Source organism: Lycium barbarum, chromosome 10 (assembly GCF_019175385.1).
Source record: "Lycium barbarum isolate Lr01 chromosome 10, ASM1917538v2, whole genome shotgun sequence".
Taxonomy (NCBI): Eukaryota; Viridiplantae; Streptophyta; class Magnoliopsida; order Solanales; family Solanaceae; genus Lycium; species Lycium barbarum.
In genome coordinates, this window is record NC_083346.1 from 38706524 (window position 1) to 38720519 (window position 13996).

The window sequence follows — 13996 nt, forward strand, 5'->3', positions numbered from 1 at the left end:
GGTAAATAAAGAAGAAAAACATAAAGAAATAAATGATCCTACCACAAATTTAAGAATAATGACATTAGAAATAAGAGTAAATGAATTAGAAAAAAAGACTACATAAATTAGAAAAAGAAAAACAAAAAGAAGAATGTGACGAAACTGAAGAAATAATTCCAACTAACACAAGACCAATAATTAGATCTCTTAAACCAATATCAGAAGACTATCAAGAAGAATTAATGAGTGTAGAAGATTATGAGGCACTAGTATGTAATGAAGATAAGAAATTAGGAATAATAAAGATACTTGCAAGAATAAAAATAGACGACTATGAAATAGAAACACTAGCATTAGTAGATTCGGGATGTACAAAGTGCATAATAAATAAAAGAGTAGTTCCACCAAATTTAATAAACTTTTTAGAAAAACTAGTTGCAGCTATGCAAATGGATGGAACACATAATATATATAGGCATTATGTTCATAAAGCATATATCGGCTTTGTAAATACATGTTCAGAAATTTACAAGCCTAGTTAGAAGATGGATAAAATATGGGTAAGAGATCTAAATATAAATGTAGACTTTGTCATAGGATTAGATTTTATGTTACATAATAATGGTAGCTGTATGATTACAAGAGATGGAGTGATTTTCTTAAAAAATATCACTCATACACCACTACAAACTATCAAAGCTGAAACTAGAATAAGACATAAGAAAATTCAGACCGCAGACCATGTAAACCTGCAAAAGAAAAAAGATAATTGATGTAAAAATTGTGAAGGCAATAATACATGTTGTAAATAAAAAACAGAACCAAAGAATTTAATTCTACAAGAAAATGAAGATGTATTAGAAAAAAGGCTATACTTTGATAGATGTAGAAACAGAGTTATACAATTTTAAAACAGGAATAGAAAGAATAGGAGCAATGAAAAACCAAAAATATTTAGATAATATAATAAAAATATTAGATAAGATAGAAATAATAGGACAAAAACCTCTAAAACATTGGGAAAATAATAAGATTGTATGTAGATTTGTAACGACCCATTTCGTCGTTACTTTGAAATTTGAGAAAACCTGCAACTTCGGCTCTTTAAAATTTCTTCGACTCAGTCATACTTTTGGAAATTTCTAACTTGATTAAACCCATCGTGCGCATCGCGTGAGAGTACTGAAATTTGGGCCACCAGCTAGTGGAACCGTCGCAACGGCTAGTATGCCGCTACAACATCAGCGTTGTAGCGTTGTGCTTACCGCCGAAGCGGTAAAGTTGATTGGCCAAGGTACTGCCACAGCGGTTGATATATAGCCCTAGCGATGCCGCCGAGGCAGTTCTCAAACCGCTACAGCGGTTACGTTCAGTGATTTTCCCTATTTAAGAGTTCATTTCGGGATTTGACTCCATTTTATCAAAACCCTAAAGTCCAACCACCCCTCAAGCCTTTTTGGGAGCTTAAATTCATATCTGCTTGGGGATTGTAACCTTCCTAACTCCTTCTAATCCCTTCTTTCACATAGTAAATTATTCCTAAGGTCTTTACCTGGAGAGCTAACAAAATGGGTATCACCAATTCTTAGACTTGGAAGGATAAATGGTTCGCATGTTCTTAATATGGATTTTATTGATTTAATCTCTCATGTTCATCACCGTAGAATGGTTGCTAACTTAGATTCTCATCTTCTTCCTAAAATTGTAAATGGGTTTCTTCCATGAATCTTAGAAATGGTTTTCTTGTGAATAGAGTTAAAAATGGTGACTTTACCATGCTAGTGGCTTAAATGATTGTCTTATTCATGAATGTAGGTTAAGAAATCACTTAGCTCTTATTATGATGAGAAGAGAGTTCATTTAGTGATAAAAGCCTAGAAAATCTAGAGATGTTCTAAATCCCCAACTTTCCTTATCAATCCGAATCTCTTATAAATGCTCTAATGGTGAGTCCTATATTTATGTCTCGTGATTGTATCAAGTTCTTTCGGGCGGATTACGACACAATGAACAATTGAAGATCTACGGATGTTCGTGGCACCCGCTCGGCCTCGAGATAGGTTACTGCTTCCCTTTCGGTAGACTCCGGTTAAATTTACGTATTCATGTACTACAGGGAAACGGAGAATGCATGTATAGGATTTTGGAGTTGGGATGGATTCTTAGGATGGTACTGTTGTGTGATTGTGTGTTCGGGCTTGTGGCCTATAGACTTCTTAGGTTCGTGTGCTGGTTTTTCCTTGAGTATTGGTGGGCTTTATGTGACTTGGAAGATTAGTTGTGCAGTACTTGGCTTATTATGTCCCTTTGATGAGGAGTTCCCATATGATGCGCATAATTTTTTCTATGCTATTAATAGTGAATCTTAATTGGTAACGACACGGTAAAATGTACCAAGGATCGCGAATTGATTCTAGACTGTATATTAGTGATGTCTTGTAAGTAGAAAGTGAAATTATCATGTATTAATGTGGATAGGTAGTAAAAAGAGCATGGAAATATTGTTAGGTGACTTGTCCGTGTTGATTATCGGAGACTATTGATATATCTTGTTCATGATATTGTGGTATCTTACTTGTTGATTCTTGATATGAGGATAGTATTCTATATTTAGCCTTTCCATGCTTGGTACTTGTGTTATTGATCTGATCATTAATGCTGACTCATATATTGCACGCATTTTTATCCTTCATGGCATTCTGTTGATACATTGATAATACTTGAGGAAACATTGTGATGAGCTGGGCTCGGTTTGGATGAGAGTGACGTGAGGTCCGATATCCAATCGTTGTTCCGAAATTGTGGTTGAGTGGTAGCGGTATCTAGGTTGTCGCCGAACCGTGAGGTACATGGACGCCGCGGGTCCTCCATGGGTTGTGCTGATGAAAATCCTCCGTGGGCAAAGATCCGGAGTCTTGTCCGTCTATTGGGCTAGGATCCGAAACGAGTGGTATATGGACTTCGCGAGTCCACATGGGCTGTGCTACCGAGACGTCAATACTTTCGTCCGGAGCACATGTGTGCACAACATTGCATTACATTTCATATACATTTCATACATTTATTGCATCACATTGCACTTGGCTTTTGTTGTGATATTCGTGTGATGTACTTGTGTTTATGGATTCGGATTGTGTTATATGGATTGTAACGACCCATTTGGTCGTTATTGTCTTTTTGACACTTTTACCCTTTTTCGATATTGGTTAGCTCACTTTTGACCCGAAGGGACTGTTGACACGCTTACCGAGGTGGCTAGATTTGATTCGGGTGACCTTTTGTGAAATATGGGCTTAAAGCGAAAAAGAATTGACTCAAAGTTGACTTTTGGGTAAACAGACCTTTTTTGGAAATCCGTCGATTCCGAGAGGTCTGGATGGCCGTTTAGAACTTGTGTGTATATCTGGTTCGGTCCCTAATGCACTCGGATGCATTTTGGGACTTGGGTTAGGAAGTTGGAATTGAGGTATTGGGGTTGACTCGGTCAATGAGACCTCCGGTGGGAATTCTGAGGCCACGATCGCGTTCGCAGCGTGTTTTTATATGTGTCTGTGCATGTGATTTGTGAGCAGATGACCTCGAGAATTAGTCGAAAATTTGAGTTGAAGTGTGAAACTTGGGAAAGTTTCTGATGTCTGGTGCCCGCTTTGGTGGCACCAGCACCGCGACAGCGGTACCTGATACGCTCAAATTACACTTTTTAATAGCGTAAAGCGGACGATGTCAAATATAGTAACCCAACAAGGTTGGGGTCGAATCTCACAGAGAATATAGTGTTAAAAGGTTACTAAATAAGTGTTATACTAATCTTGCAATCCTGGTGTATTCCAGAAAAAGGGTTTTATAGTTGTTTTGATTTGTGGACTAATTTAAAGTGACTAGAAAATTAAAGTTGTAAATATATAGGTAAAAAGAACCAAGGTTGTGTCCCCGTCAGATAAAGTGTATGATCATGGGTATTGATCTTGATATACTTCTAATGGATCATTTGTATGGATGCACTTAACCTCTACATGAATCTAGACTATTTCCCAATAAGAAAATATTATTTCTTTCTATGCTTTTTCCAAAGATAAGAAAGTATGCATGAAGACCGGTTAATTCTGTCAAGTAAATTCCTCTTATCCCTAAGTGAATTTATTAAACAAGGTTTAAAGCCTTGAGTTCTTGTTATTTGTTCTTACCGAACCCTAGTGATTTTCCCAAATAAAATAAAGTTTATGGCGTTAGCTAATGTTTGCAACCACTAACTATATGATGAAAACGAAGAACAAATAAACCCTAACAATCCATTATGCGTATATCATTCACAATTCTCAATCACACAACACCTATCCTTGGGTTCACAACCTTAGTAAAGGTGTTTAGCTACTCATGGCAACAAGAAAACAATAAAAGATTGAAGATTGCATAATTGAATTTTGTATTGAACTTACGAATAAAACTTGAAAGTAAATGAATGTAATTGTCTGGAAACCTTCAATTGTACTACAACCCAAAAATAATTACTACAAGGCTAAAACTCCAGATGTCTGAAAAATAAAACCTAAACAGGTATTTATACAAGTTAAACTTAGATTAATTAATCCCAATCCTGTTCCAGGTCGGCTTGCACTTTGACAGGTCATCATTGTGCTTCGATGGTCGTCAACGTATCGACGGGCATGGCGATAATTTGATGACAGATTTTCAACTGGCAGGACTTCAACCGTCTTTGCACTTCGACGGCCGTCGATCATGTCGACAGTCTGATGCACTTTACACTTTGTAGGATGTTGATCGACGAGGTAACTCGACGGACCGTCGAGCATGTTGAAGGCCCGTCGATTCTCCAGCTCTGCATATCGTCGAGCTTCCTTGGCTGCAGGATCTCTCCTTGCAATTCCACGATAAAAAACGACGGACCGTCGACATGTCGACGGTCCGTACTTAGTGCATATCAATACTGGACACTTGAATTTCTTGTTTTTCTGTTGCCGAGCATTCTAACTTCGAAATACCTACACAAAACACAAAACATATCAAACTAACATAAACTTACTCGAAAAAAAGTACAACTTAGATAAAAAGCATTAGATGTGCCAAAATTCTCGGCAAATCAACACCCCCAACTTAAAGTCTTTGCATGTCCTCAAGCAAGTCAACTAATAGACTCAATCTACAAATGTCTCGATATTACAAAGTAAAACCGTCTACAGTGGTTGTGGCAATTAACTTCTGGCATATCATGTGTATCACAATGACTCTCCCCCCAATAAAGATAAAACCAATCAAGGACTCGTTGCAACTAACAATGAGGCTTCAATTATGACATCTAGTTATCACAGAAACCATAGCACACACGAATCAAGACTTACGGAAAATCAGTCACTTAACAAATTCTCATGCCCTCACAAAGACCAAAGAATGTCCCAACATATATGTACACACGGAATGGGATAAAAGACAAAGGACAAGAGAAACACTCACACTCACAAAGAAATTCTCTGGCTAAGCATGCAAATACCATAGGCTTGCCCTTATTTTCAGTACCCTCGACTTTGGACAGTTTGGCTGTGATCACACTAGGACTTTTTTCAGGGTTGTAATGTAGGCTCGAGGATGGGTAGGATGTATATTTGGATAGCGGTGACTCACCCTCCTTGAACACTACACCTTATTCTTTTCTTTTACTCTTTTCGCCTTTTGTTTTCTTCCCTTTTTCTATTTTATTGCCTCAGTGTGGTTTTATTGCTACTCTACTTCCATATACTTTTTTTTTTCTCTTTTTTTTTCTTTGTTTTTTGTTTTTTTTTTCTTTCTCTACACTTACCACACTGATGTCTTTTAACTAGAAAATTCACTTCCCCACTTTAGGCTTACGCCTCATGTTGCCCTTATTCTACATATCACCCCTAACTTAGGCTTTTAGCATCATCTTATTATTTTAGTGCCGGAGGAATCGGGTGCAAAGAGAGGGATATTCAGAACGGGTATCGGCTCATTACGGCTAGTCAAGAATAGGTTTTAAGGCTCAAAATGGCTAACAGGGGATATTAATCTATAGGTAGGCTTATATGTAGGCTAAAAAGGGGTTCCTAACACAAACAAGACCTAAGATCATTTCACAGCTTCATTTATCTTCAGAATGCAGGCACGACTAACCATGCAAGTTCTAGATTACATACACAATTAGAGAATATATCTACAAAACCTCACAACACATGGCATCAGAATTGTCAACACACTAGTCTCCCCACTAAAATTCTGCACACAGGGTAACTCAATAATCTAAATGTCACACAAAGAAGCATGTATGTCAATTAAACAACCAAGTCCAAGTTTTCAGAAAATTCGGAGGGGAACACTTTTTTCTCAAATCAGAAAAAGACAACCCTAAGTTAATCAAACCACTACCACATAAGTCAAAATTACTCTATTTTATCTAAACATGACCTAAACATTCCAGGTTCAACAGAAAATAAACCCCTCGGGAAAAGAACCATGGCAAAGAAAAGCCGAGGGGTCCTAAACACATATCTACAATATAAACAAATCAAATACTCCCACCCTCAATTGAAAAATTCTGCAATGTCCCCAATACAGTAAAAGTAAAACAAGGGAGTAGGAATACCTGTGGTGCACTAGGCGCGCTACTCATCTCGCGACTCATCGGTCTACGAGGCATCAGGTGGTGCAACCACACCAGCAATAGTATCAGTGGCCGCATCAGCAGTAGCATCTGTAGCAGCATCAATAAGAGTACCCGTAGCTGCTGGCACTGGAGTAGGAAGGGGCGGTGGCAATGGTAACCCAGTTGGAGCACTGCTCGAAGTGGCTCTCGTGGTCCCAAAAGGGAGATTCTCCACAAGAGATCTCTGAATGGCCTCTGCCATGTGCTGCTCTTCTAGACTCGAACCCCTCGAGCGAGTACTCTCTCTCACCTCCTCTAGCTCTTCCTCCTCATTAATGACTACTCTCTTTCTCTTTCCCCGACCACCCGCCGCGGTAGGCACGATTAACTGCACCACTAAAAGTTCCTCCTCAATCTCTGCCGCAACAGATGGTGGGGCTTCTACTAGGCTCGGGTCACGAGCCTTTAACAACAAAACATTAGCCTTAAGCTGCTCTAACTTTGCCTTCAAAGAATCAGTGGAAGTGATCGGGCGGGCCATCTCCAATGCTGTTAATCTTATCTCAAAACCGTCCACCTGAGCTGACAGTGTCGACCTCAGAGGCTCCACAATGTCACCCACTCGTTATCTCACAAAATCATCGAGCTGGGCCACTATGACCTTCGACTGCTGATCCGTTGTAGCCGCCTGTTTTGTAAATTTTTTGAATTTTCCATCGAGAAGGCATAGGGATCAACTATGGCTGTCCCTGGGGCTATGGAGTGGGACCCACTGGCTGTGGAGCTGGCCTCGGGGGATGTGTAGCCGAAGTATGTGGCTCAGTAACAGCAGTCTGAGTCTCAACAGAAGCATCAACCGTATCAGTAGCTGGAGTCTCAGAATATACAGTCTGGATAGTCTCAGTAATAGGGGTAGTAGTGGCGGGTAACTCCTGTGCAGAGTCACCCGCGGCCCTTGGAGGAATCAGCTCCTGAGGTATGGGTACCCCTCCAAGTGCCACTTGGAACCAATCCTCTTCTCCCTGGCCATCATTGACAGCCTCTTTCTTGCTCTTCTACACAGAATAAGTCGACGAAGCTGTAATTCGATGGTCGATGTCAGGAATAAAATGCACACGTGACCTCCGAATTAGCTCTGTAATCAGGCATGGATATATCAGTGAAGTGTTGGGCTAGGAAGCCCTCAACTGAATCTCAGTACTCGCCAATTCTTCGAAATCAATTGGGTATCTAGACATCAATGCAACAACAACAACCTGTCTGTCAGCCGTAAGTGCATTATCGGCCAGAGTGGGGAGAAGCCGCAACTGCACCACACTCTACCAAAATTTTACCTCCAAAGTCAACTATCTCTTCACTACCTGATTAGCCAAGTTAGTACACTTGTCCCTCTTGCTCGGACGACCTACTACTGTAGCTACCCAGTCCCTGACGGATTGTTCGTTGCGTCTCAGCGGCTTGTATTCTAACTCAATTGTCTGCCTCGGGGTGGTGTAATTATTGCCGAAGTATATTTTGTTGATGGCCTGGGCAGATATATCAACACTCACCCCTCTAATCTTAACCTCTCTCAGCGGCTCTAACTCCTACAATTTCTGGCACCTCTTTCTGACTTTCTTTATCGAGGCCCCATATGCGGCATATACCTCATGTACCAAAATCGGACAATAATCACAGACAGCTCCGGCATAAACTCCAGCTGATAATGGCGAATGAGCTCTCTGGCCCTGGGTAATATCTCGAGATCCTCAAAACTGATCCGATGCTCTTCATTTATGGTGCAGTTTTCATGCTGGCTGCCGTCATCTTTTAGTTCAATGCCATACTATACAGCTCTCTGGCACCCTCAACAGTAAAACGGTCCTCAAGCCTTTTGCTTCTGATTTCCCGGGTATGCAATGATGTATGAATGCAAATGCAATGCAATGCTGTGTGCACATGTACTCCGAACGGAAGTATCGACGTCTCGGTACCACAATCCATGGGGAACCCACGGAGTCGATGTACTTCGGGACAACCATCGGGAATCGGACTCTTACGTCACTCTCACACAAACTGAGCCCAGCTCATCACAGTGTTTCTTCAAGTATCAACAGTATATCATGAAAGATGAGAATGCGTACAATGTAAGAGTCAACATCATCAAATCAATATCACAAGTACCAAACATGGGTATGCCAACCATATCATGAAAGACTACGCAAGTCATATAGAATACTATTCTCGTATCAAGCATCAACAAGTGAGGTACCACAATATCATGAACAAGATATATCAATAGTCTCTGATATCTACTATTTCCACGCGGTATCAAGCCAATAACAATAGAGCAATCAAGTCACAACACAACGGGGTGGCTAGCCTCAATCACACAACAGGGCCCAACCTAAGACAATATCCAACTCAACTTCATACCCGAAGGTTTACATGCTTTCTCCGATAATATCATCTAAATATATGATTCGCTAAAGAAGTCTTACCAAGGGTAAGCCATAACCTACCTGGATGGTCAAACAGTAATAACACCAACAATCACTCCTTAGCCTTCCCTTTCCGCTGAGCCTCAAGATAAAAAAAGTCTAGGTATATTCGAAATCTAGATTAGAAATTACGAAGATCGATACCTATATTGCTATCATTCAAATTAGGTCAAAAACCAACCCTAGAATTTGGGGAAAACGAGGCCCACAAGGTCAAAACGGGAAATTCAGGGGTAAAATATCTAATTAAACACTCGGTGATCAAAACCCATCAACTAATTGCTAAATTAACTCAAGGATTCACCCAATTTCGAAATCCAAGCAAAACCCCCAAATTTTGAGTATAAACTCTAACTCTTAAATTCAAGAATTTTACACTAATAATGGAAGGTATATAATTAACAACCTTGGATACATCATAATCTGGCATAAACCCAACCAACAAATCTTGATTTAGAAGCCTAGATAAAATATCCACTAAACCCACTTTAGTCTTCCATTACTAATGAACTAACAAGGAAAAAAGGATTCTAAGATGATTAGGGATTATGAATTAAAAAGGGGATTAGAAGGACTTACCACCAAGAATCTTCTCCAAGAATCCTCTATAATTGTTCCCAAGAGCTCAATTTTCGAAATGGAAATAAATTAGGGACTTAAGGCACTTAACACTTCATTTAATAAACTAACTGTCTGTGATCCGCTTCCGCGACAATATTACCGCTCCCGCGGTGCCACCCCAGCGGTACCGCTGCCGTGACACTGATGCTGCTAAAGCGGGCACCAGACACCAAAGAACTATTCCCAATTTCACAATTCAATCCGAATTTCCGACCAACTCTCGAGGCCATCTGCTCACAAATCACATATACAGACACACATAAAAATACGCTACGAACGTACTCATGGCCTCAAAATTCCCAACGAAATTCTCGTTGACCGAGTCAACCCCCGATACCTCAATTTCAACTTCCCAACTGAAGTCCCACAATGCATCTGAGTGCATTGGGAACTGAACTAGATATGCACACAAGTATTAAAAGACCATCCGGACCTCTCGAAATCGATGAATTTTCGAAAAATGTCCATTTATCCAAAAGTCAACTTTAAGTCAACTCTTTTTTGCTTTAAGCCCAAATTTCACAAAAAGTCGTCCGAATCAAATCTGTACACTTCAGGAAGCGTGTCAATGGTCTCCTCGGGTCAAAAGTGAGCTAACCAAGCTCAAAATCGGAACGAAAATGCTGGAAAGACTATAATGACCAAGCGGGTCGTTACAGTTCGCCTACCGATGTGGGAATGGTAGGTGCCCATGCGATCCTAAATTGGGTTGTGACAAGATTATTATATCTAAACCCAGAATATGTAATAAAAACAGCCTCAATAGAAGCTACGAATCAAGATTTAGAAGATTTTAAAGTACAGATCAACGAATTAATAAATTTGGGAATAATAAGGAGATCTAGTTCTAAACATAGATCGGCAGCCTTTATGGTAAGAAATCATAGTGAGATAATAAGTGGAAAAGCTAGAATGGTAATAAATTATAAAAGACTTAATGATAATACTAGAATCGATGGGTATAAACTACCAGATAAAACAGAATTAATAAATAGAATACAAGAAAAGAAAATATTTAGTAAATTTGACTGTAAATCAGGATACTAGCAGGTAAGAATGCATGAAGATAGTATAGAATGGATAACATTTACTTGTCCTGAGGGACATTTTGAATGGTTAGTTATGCCATTTGGTTTAAAGACAGCTCCACCATTTTTTCAATGAAAAATGGACAGTATATTTGGAGAATATAAAAGGTTTGTATTAGTATATGTAAATGACATATTAGTATTCAGTAGGGTTGTTCACGGTTTCGGTTAAAACCAAAACCTAACCAAAATTTAACCAAACCGAATAAAAAACCCGATATTTGGTTTGGTTTGGTTTAATTTGGTTTTAAATTTTAAAAACCGATAATATTTGGTTTGGTTATGGTTCTATTACAAAATAACCGAATAAATAACTGAACCAAACCGATAAATTATATACATAAATTTTATAATTATTTATATGTATAATATTAGTTTTTCATAAATAATTATAAATATATTGTACCTTTTAATCATTAATTTAATTTTTGGTCTACTTATTTCACATGATTGTTTACGGCCCATGTTTTTAAGAATATGTCCATGCCCATGTCTTTAAGTCTTTTAACTCTTTTAAGTGTTAAGTGTAAACCTACTACCAGAAGCTCACGTTAGAGTCTAATGTCTTTAACTTAAATTTTTAGCCTTTCTTTGTCAGTCATTTGATTTTAGGTTTTTTTTTTTTTCGAATTTATACGTTTCTTTTTTCTTGTCTAAATAGGTCCTAAACTTCTAATATTTTTTCATATGAAAAGGACAGAGGTTGTAGATTTGGAGGTTCTTATAGAAGATACTTTAGTAACATCAGCATTTGCTGCAACTCAAGCACATGCTAATGCCCTAATACTTCTTCCGTGGGTAATCCTCATAAAAAGCAGAAAAGAACAACACCTTGTAGTTGAGACCCTAGCCTTGGGGATAATGATAGAAAAACATCGAAAGTTTGGGATCATTACACAAAGTTTTTTTTAATAAAATGGGAGAATTGAGGGCAAAATGCATGTACTGCCCCAAAGTTTGGGATCATTACACAAAGTTTTTTTATTTCATATATTTTTCATTTTAATTTTAGGTAATCTTTATGTTTAATTAATATGTATGTTTGTAACAATAACTAAAAGCTCCTATTCTCTACTTTATTTCCAGGTATGTGTATTAAGATGACAAAAATGGTGCAGCCACTACTAAGTTAGTTTTTAGCTCTACATGTAATAAGTTTAGCAACTTTGGGTAATTTGAGTACTATACTATTACTAATAGTGAAAATGTTTCTATGATGTATGTCCACCTTAAACTATAAATAAAAGTTAAAACAAAAAACAAAAAAAAGACATGTCTTATGTTACCCGTTTAACAATAAAATAAAAAAAAGACATGTCTTTTTCAACTTTTTAATGTTTTACTGATAAGTCTCGTTGTTGCTAGTCATAAACCGAAAAATCGAACCAAACAGAACCAAACCGACAATAACCAAACCGGTGGTTATTATTTTATTTGGTTTGGTTATGGTTTTAGACATTTATAAACCGACTAAATTGGTTTGGTTATGGTTTTAATCAATAACCGACCCAAACCGAACAATGAACACCCCTAGTATTCAGTAAAGATATTAAAGAACATCTAGGAAATTTACAGACGGTATTGAGACTATTTGTAGAAAATGGAATACTAATCAGTAAGAAGAAGATGGAATTATGTAAAAATTATATAAAATTTTTAGGAGTAGTGTTAGGAGATGGTAAAATAAAATTGCAATCCCATATTGCTAAAAGAGCCTTAGAAATGCAAGATAAACTAGATAATACCAAAGAATTATAAAAATTTCTAGGAATCGTAAATTATGCTAGAAATTTTATAAAAGTCTTAGGAAAAATAGCAGGACCTTTATACTCTAAGCAGGATCAACGGGACAGAAACATTTTAACACAGAAGATATTAAATTATTAAAGAAAATTAAAGAAAAAATAAAGAATATTCCTGACCTAAACATGCCTTTAGAAACAGATTATTTAATCGTAGAGACCGATGGTAGTTTTGAAGGATGGGGAGCAGTGTTAAAAGCAAGACCTAACAAGTACAATAGCAAAAGTGAAGAAAAAATATGTGCTTACCAAAGTGGCAAGTGCAAAGAAAAAGGCAATATGAGTAGTACAGATGCAGAAATTTTAGCTGTAATATACGGACTAAATAGTTTCAGATTATATAGTCTAAATAAACTAGAAATATTAATTAGAACAGATTGTGAAGCCATGGTTTAATTCCACCAAAAGATAAATGATAAAAATATTAGTTGGAGAAGATGGTTAAATTTATAGATACTATCTCAATTTACAATTTAATTTTCGAACATATTAAAGGAAAGGATGATAACTTAGCAGACCAGTTACGTAGATTGAAAATCACTGTCAGCTAATAACATTGTTTCCATATTGACAGTATGAGACCAATAATCCGAAAGACTGCAGACAAGGGAAAGGGCATTCAAGCCTCACCGCCAGACATTTAGAGACATACAATATTAGGTAATGTTCATTTTAGACCACAAGCTTCACTGGGAAGTAATGTTTTAGAAAGAATACAGTTCGGGACAAAGCATAATTTAATATTTTTCCCACTGTCAAATATGACATTTAGAAAATTAGTAGAATGTATAATAGATAGACCACAGACATGCTTGGTAGACAATCTATGGATAACATATAATAAAAAAGACACTAAACATTTTATAGCAACTTTAAATGCTCTTTGCCAATATTTTACAGACAAAAATCAGGACAAAAATTTAAATATTATGTTGTGATACATGGCAAGACAAATGACAACTTTCAAACTTGGCCAGAAGTTATAGATTTAATTAAAGACATAGAAAAACCACTGTTTAAAGGTTTTAATGATTTTACTAAAGCATTAGACTATGCTAGAGGAATACTAGGTCCAAATTATTTTATTTCTCCTGCACTCAGACAAAATTCAGAAAAAAACCCTCAATATAACATCCAAAAGACGCAGACAAAGTGATTTTCTGTGACCATTGTTCCTCCATGACTGAGGCATTCAAAAGACTAAACCAACAGAATGAGACCTTGATACAAGAAAAAACGAAACTCATGGAGCAATTGAGAATGCTAGAACACAGACTCCATGCGGTAAAATTCGAATTGGTTCAATCACAGAGTTTTCCATCTCAAGACAAAATGGATGAGAAGGGTGTGCATTCCCCAATGAATGCAGTAAAATCCACTGTATCGGATAGAGATACAGCTAGTCCGGTT